The sequence below is a fragment of the Catharus ustulatus genome, chromosome 1, assembly GCF_009819885.2.
Source record: "Catharus ustulatus isolate bCatUst1 chromosome 1, bCatUst1.pri.v2, whole genome shotgun sequence".
Classification (NCBI taxonomy): domain Eukaryota; kingdom Metazoa; phylum Chordata; class Aves; order Passeriformes; family Turdidae; genus Catharus; species Catharus ustulatus.
In genome coordinates, this window is record NC_046221.1 from 165,344,977 (window position 1) to 165,351,978 (window position 7,002).

The following is a 7,002-nucleotide window of genomic DNA, read 5'->3' on the forward strand; positions in this document are numbered from 1 at the left end:
CCAACCTGACACCGCCCTGGCACCACTGACACCACCCTGGTACCTCTGACACCACCCTGTCACCTCTGACACCGCCCCTGGCACCTCTGACATCTCCCTGGCATCACTGACACCTCCCTGGCACCACTGACACCGCCCTGGCATCACTGACACCAACCTGGCACCTCTGACACTGCCCTGGCATCCCTGACACCACCCTGGCACCTCTGACACCGCCCTGGCACCTCTGACACCTCCCTGGCATCACTGACAGTGCTCCTGGCACCTCTGACACCGCCCTGGCATCACTGACACCGCCCCTGGCACAGCCCCTGGCACCTCTGACACCTCCCTGGCATCACTGACACCGCCCCTGGCACCTCTGACACCGCCCTGGCATCACTGACACCGCCCCTGGCACAGCCCCTGGCACCTCTGACACCTCCCCGGCACCTCTGACACCACCCTGGCATCACTGACACCGCCCTGGCACCACTGACACCGCCCTGGCATCACTGACACCGCCCTGGCACCACTGACACCTCCCTGGCATCACTGACACCGCCCTGGCACCACTGACACCGCCCTGGCACCACTGACACCTCCCTGGCATCACTGACACCGCCCTGGCACCTCTGACACCTCCCTGGCATCACTGACACCGCCCTGGCACCTCTGACACCGCCCTGGCATCACTGACACCGCCCTGGCACCTCTGACACCGCCCTGGCATCACTGACAGTGCCCCTGGCACCTCTGACACCGCCCTGGCACAGCCCCTGGCATCACTGACACCGAGCCTGGCATCACTGACACCACCCCTGGCCCAGGAGGGTTCTGTCCCCTCTGGCACTTTCTCCCCGTGTCCCCCTCGGTGCCAGTCCCGCGGTGCCACCCCCGTGTGCCCGGGGCTCCCTTAAACTCCTGCTCTCCCAACCTTGGCTCTGCTCTCGTTTTTTGACCAGAGGGGGTTCGGGGGTGCCCAGGAGGGTGGGCACAGACCTGGCACAGCTCTGGGACAGAGACAGATTGACAGACACAGACAGACTGACACAGACACAGACAGACAGACACACAGACAGCCGGTGCAGGGGCTGTGGGCAGCAGCACCCCAGGAGAGCCCCAGAGGGTCAGGGTCAGGATTAGAGTCAGGGTCAGGGGTACGGTCAGGGTCGGTGTTGAGGTTAGGGTTAGGGTTAAATTCAGGGTAAGAGTCAGGATTAGGGTCAGGGTTAATGTTAAGGTTAGGGTCCAGGTTAAATTTAAGGTCAGGATTAGGGTCAGGGTTAGGATCAGGGTCAGGGTTGGGGTTAGGGTCAGGGTTAAATTTAGAGTTAGGGTCAGGGCTGATGCCATGGCTGTGACGCAGGTGACACAGGTGACACTGGTGACATGGGTGACACCGGTGACACTGCAGCTCCCGTGTCACTGCTCCTGGCAGGGACCAGACATCAGTCCAGGGACACCCTGGGGCTGTGGTGGTGGCCAGTGGCGAGCGAGGACTCGCAGCCAGGGCGGGTTCATCCCTGTGGGAACGGGAACGGGATCCTCATCCCTGCGGGAACGGGAACGGGATCCTCATCCCTGTGGGAACGGGATCCTCATCCCTGGGAACGGGATCCTCATCCCTGTGGGAACGGGAATGGGATCCTCATCCCTGCGGGAACGGGAACGGGATCCTCATCCCTGTGGGAACAGGAACGGGATCCTCATCCCTGGGAACGGGATCCTCATCCCTGCGGGAACGGGAACGGGATCCTCATCCCTGTGGGAACAGGAACGGGATCCTCATCCCTGGGAACGGGATCCTCATCCCTGTGGGAACAGGAACGGGATCCTCATCCCTGGGGAACGGGAACCCTTGTCCCGCTGCTGTCCCAGCTCCTTGTCCCGCTCCTGGCCCCGCTCCTGGCCCGACTCCCGGGCCCCCTGCTGGCCCTGCGTGTCCCTGATAAGGGCCCGCGGCTCTTTTATCTCCCGGCACATCTGTCCTGCCAGATGTGGAGCTGCTGCCCTGCCTTCCTGCCCCCACGGTGTTTGTTCAGCCCTTCCTCCTCCTCCTCCTCCTCCTCCTCCTCCCGCCGGCACTCCGCGCTGTTTTTCCAGGCCCTGCCGGCCGTGACTCCGCATTCGGGTTCCTCACGGTCCCCTGGCCGCTCCTCCAGCTCCAAAGTCACCTGTCCCAGGTGAGCCCAGCCCAGCTCACCGGCTGGCCGCTGACAAAGCTCCTGATGAAAGCATTAAAGGTGATGAAATATTGAATTAATTTGGCTCTGAGAGCCCCGGTTCTCCCCCCAGCCCCGCTGTGCAGCACCACAGGGACAGGATTTTCCTTTCTGGCTTTGCTGGGGAGGGGGATTGTCCTGGTTTGTCACAGAGGGAGGGTCCGGCCCGGGGGTCTCCAGCAGCTTTTCCACAGCTCCAGGTCCCCCCTGACCCCAGCCCTGCCGTGTTTCTGTCCGGGGAAGGTTTGGCCTGGAAGGAAAAGGGAACAAACCGGGCTGGACCTTGGTCCAACCTTCCATGGAACCGGCTCTGTGTACTCGGCCTCACCCGAGCTCAGGGCAGGGCTTGAGGCTGTGGGGACAGGGGATTCCTGCTGGGATGTGCCAGCCCAGACCCCTCCTGGGGACAGCCAGGACAGGGCCCCCAAATGGGGCTGGGGGCTGTGGTGTCACTTGTGGTGTCACTTGTGGTGTCACTTGTGGTGTCCTTCCTGCTCAGCCTGCCTGGGTGGGACAGGACTGACCCCTCCTCACTCCCAGGAACTGCCCAGCCCATTGATCCCAGCCCATGGATCCCAGCCCATGGATCCCATCCCATTGATCCCATGAATCTCACTGATCCTTCCTGCTCAGCCTGCCTGGGTGGGACAGGACTGACCCCAGGAACTGCCTAGCCCATGGATCCCATGGATCCCACGGATCCTATTGATCCCAGCCCATGGATCCCATCCCACTGATCCCATTGATACCATGGTTCAAATGGATCCCGTTGATCCCAGCCCATGGATCCTGTCCCATTGATCCCATGAATCCCACTGATCCTTCCTGCTCAGCCTGCCTGGATGGGACAGGACTGACCCCCCCTCATCCCCAGGAACTGCCCAGCCCATGGATCCCATGGATCCTATTGATCCCAGCCCATGGATCCCATCCCACTGATCTCATTGATCCCATGGATCCCATGGATCCCATTGATCCCAGCCCATGGATCCCGTCCCATTGATCCCATGAATCCCACTGATCCTTCCTGCTCAGCCTGCCTGGGTGGAACAGGACTGACCCCAGGAACTGCCTAGCCCATGGATCCCATGCATCCCATGGATCCCAGCCCATGGATCCCATCCCACTGATCCCATTGATACCATGGATCCCATGGATCCCAGCCCATGGATCCCATTGATCCCATCCTATTTATCCCATGGATATCATGGATCCTTCCTGCTCATCCTGCCTGGGTGGAAGAGGTGGGACAAGACTGACCCCTCCTCACCCCCAGGAACTGCCCAGCCCATGGATCCCATCCCACTGATCCCATTGATACCATGGATCCATGGATCCCAGCCCATTGATCCCATTGATACCATGGATCCCATGGATCCCAGCCCACTGATCCCATTGATACCATGGATCCCATGGATCCCATCCCACTGATCCCATTGATACCATGGATCCATGGATCCCAGCCCATTGATCCCATCCCATTGATCCCACTGATCCCATCCCATGGATCCCATGGTTCCCATTGATCCCATTGATCCCATCCCATGGATCCCATGGTTCCCATTGATCCCATGGATCCCAGCTCATGGATCCCATTGATCCCATGGTTCCAATGGATCCCATTGATCCCAGCCCATTGATCCCACTGATCCCATCCCATGGATCCCATGGTTCCCATTGATCCCACCCCATGGATCCCATGGTTCCCATTGATCCCATTGATCCCACCCCATGGATCCCATGGATTCCATTCCATTGATCCTATGGATGCCATTGATCCCACTGATCCCTGCCCATGGATCCCGTGGATCCAAAAAAATCCCCCCAGGATTGCTCTGATCCTCCAGGATTGCTCTGTTCAGAACCAGACCTGGAACCTGACCTGGACCCAGAGCTGGGGTGTCCTGCACTTGTGGGGGGCAGTTCAGGGCAGCCGGGGGGGGCTGGGGCAGCATGGCCTGGGCTGTTGGATCCCACCTGGGCACACCTGAGCACACCTGAGCACCTGGCAGGGGCTGGGGGATCCCCAAACCCGGGGTTTGAGCTCTCTGTGCTCTGACACCCTGGAGACCTCTGCTCGTGACCTCAGGCCTTGGAGAAGGGCCCCAAATTTGAGTTAAGATCACGGGTGTGTAGTTAATTAGAAGTGTGATTTCACCTGGTGAAGGGTTTTAAATTTCAGGCTTTTAAAGTGTGGGACAAGATTGAAGATTGTGAGTGCTGTCTTTTTCAATGTTCATCTTCCTTCTTCCTTCTTCTTCATAATTTCAGTTTCTGGTTGGTCAGTCAGTGTCACACTGAGGGTCATGGGAATTTAGTTGAATTAAAAGTATATAATTTGAAAATGACATAATTTGAAAAGGATATAATTTGAATTAAAATATAAATATATAGAATATAAATAATATAGATGTTAATTCTCTATTGGACTGTTTAGCTTTAATCCTCGTAGCAGCTGGATCTGTGTCTGTTTTCCTCACTTCTAGCAGGAGCGCTTCTGAACTTTCTGTACTTTGGATAAGATTTAATAAACAACCAAGCTCCAACACGAGTAAATCCATTTCCTTCGTGTGTTTGTTAATCCTGGCTCTGAGTGCAGGCAGAAAGAACAAGACAAAGAACGAATTGAACGGTGAAAACTCCCTGCCCCCCCCGTGTCCATCCCTGTGTCCGTCCCTGTGTCCATCCCTGTGTCCATCCCATCCCTGTGTCCATCCCTGTGTCCATCCCATCCCCGTGTCCATCCCTGTGTCCGTCCCTGTGTCCGTGTGTCCATCCTTGTGTCCATTCCCGTGTCTGTCCCCGTGTCCGTCCCCGTGTCCATCCCCGTGTCCATCCCTGTGTCCCTGTGTCCATCCCCGTGTCCATCCCCATGTCCATCCCCGTGTCCATCCCCGTGTCCATCCCCGCCCCCCCGTGTCCATCCTGTGTCCATCCCTGTCCCTCCCTGTGTCCATCCCCGTGTCCACCCCCGTATTCCTGTGTCCATTCCTGCCCCATCCCCGTGTCCATCCCTGTGTCCATCTCAGCCCCATCCCCGTGTCCATCCCAGTGTCCATCCCCGTGTCCATCCCTGCCCCATCCCCGTGTCCATCCCATGTCCATCCCCACACTCCCCTGTCCATCCCTGTCTCCATCCCCGTGTCCATCCCTGTGTCTGTCCCATCCCCGTGTCCATCCCCGTGTCCATCCCCGTGTCCATCCCCGTGTCCATCCCTGTGTCCATCCCTGTGTCCCCGTGTCCATCCCCGTGTCCATCCCTGTCCATCCCTGTGTCCATCCCCGTGTCCATCCCTGTCCATCCCTGTGTCCATCCCTGTGTCCATCTCAGCCCCATCCCTGTGTCCATCCCATCCCCACCCCCCCGTGTCCATCCCGTGTCCATCCCCGTGTCCATCCCTGCACCCCCCGTGTCCATCCCCGTGTCCACCCCATCCCTGTGTCCATCCCTGTGTCCATCCCTGTGTCCATCCCTGTGTCCATCCCCGCCCCCCCCGTATCCATCCCTGCCCCTCTCCGGACCCCCAGAGTCACTCCCGGGCCCGGACCCGTCCCAGCTCGGTTCCATCGGCTCCCGCCCGTTCCCAGCCCGGATTCCCGGAGCCCGAGGCTGCCTCTGCATCTCCGCTCGCCCTCAATCAATTCTTCTCCCGCTAATTACCCTAATGGTTTTTAAACCGCGTCTGAAATCTGCGAGCGCCCTGGGGCAACCAATTCCCCCGGGTGGCGACCAACTCAGGGAGCGCTGAGAGGTTTGCGGAGCTCACCCGCTCCAGATGTGGGGAACGAGAGGGCTGGAAGGAGCAGCAGGACAGATGTGCCAGCTGTGAGGGCACAGGAAGGAGCAGGACAGATGTGCCAGCTGTGAGTGCCCGGGGAGGAGCAGGACAGATGTGCCAGCTGTGAGACAGATGTGTCAGCTGTGAGACAGACGTGCCAGCTGGGAGCGCACAGGGAAGAAGAAGGGAGCTGGAGAGGGAAGGAAAGGTGCGGGAGGGTGAAGAGCCTGTCCCCATGCCACCCCTGTGTCACCCCGTGCCCTCCCTGTGCCACCAAGGCCACCAAGAAACTTCAGCGGCATCAGCGGCTCTGCCAGCTCAGCGTTCATCGCTTTTGGGGGTGCTGGAGGGGATGAGGGGCAGCTCCAGGGAGAAACTGCTGGCCACGAACAGAAGGTGGCCACGGACGGATGGCCACGGACAGGAGGTGACCACGGACAGGAGGTGACCACGGACGGGAGGTGGCCACGGACAGGAGGTGACCACGGACGGGAGATGGCCACGGACAGGAGGTGACCACGGACGGGAGATGGTCACAGGAGGGAGGTGGCCACGAACAGAAGGTGGCCACAGGAGGGAGGTGGCCCCAGGAATGAAGCCGAGCCAGCCCAGGCTGGGAGGTGGCCCGGGGGCTGGGAGGTGGCCCGCGGGCTGTGAAGATGCAGCACCCGGGGAAGGTTTGGGTGCGGTTTGTGTTCGGTGACAACAATTCCATCCTTTGTCCTTGAACTCGTCGCCAGAGCTGCCCTGATAAGAGCCGGGGGCTCCCTCCCAGCCCTGCCTGGCACGCGTGGCACAAGGTCACCCCCGGGAGCGTGTGGCACCTGGCACAGGGGCTGGGTGGCCACTGGGACCTGGCGGTGGCCCAGGGGGTGACGAGGACGGGGGGGCTTCGCCAGGGCCAGCTCGGGGTCACAGTGACAGCGGGGACTCGGACCCCCGAGTGCCACAGGAGGCACAATGTCTGTCCCGTACCTGTCCCCGTGCCCTTCCCGTGTCCCCTCCCGTGGCCCAGAGCC

At 60.1% G+C, this 7,002-nt stretch overlaps 1 protein-coding gene across 1 annotated transcript in view; it reads left to right on the plus strand.

Moving 5' to 3' along the window:
- The window catches only part of LOC116999522 (NAD(P)(+)--arginine ADP-ribosyltransferase 2-like), a 703,496-nt gene that overhangs the window by 615,182 nt on the left and 81,312 nt on the right, over positions 1-7,002 (plus strand). The gene's annotated exons all lie outside the window — the stretch shown is intronic.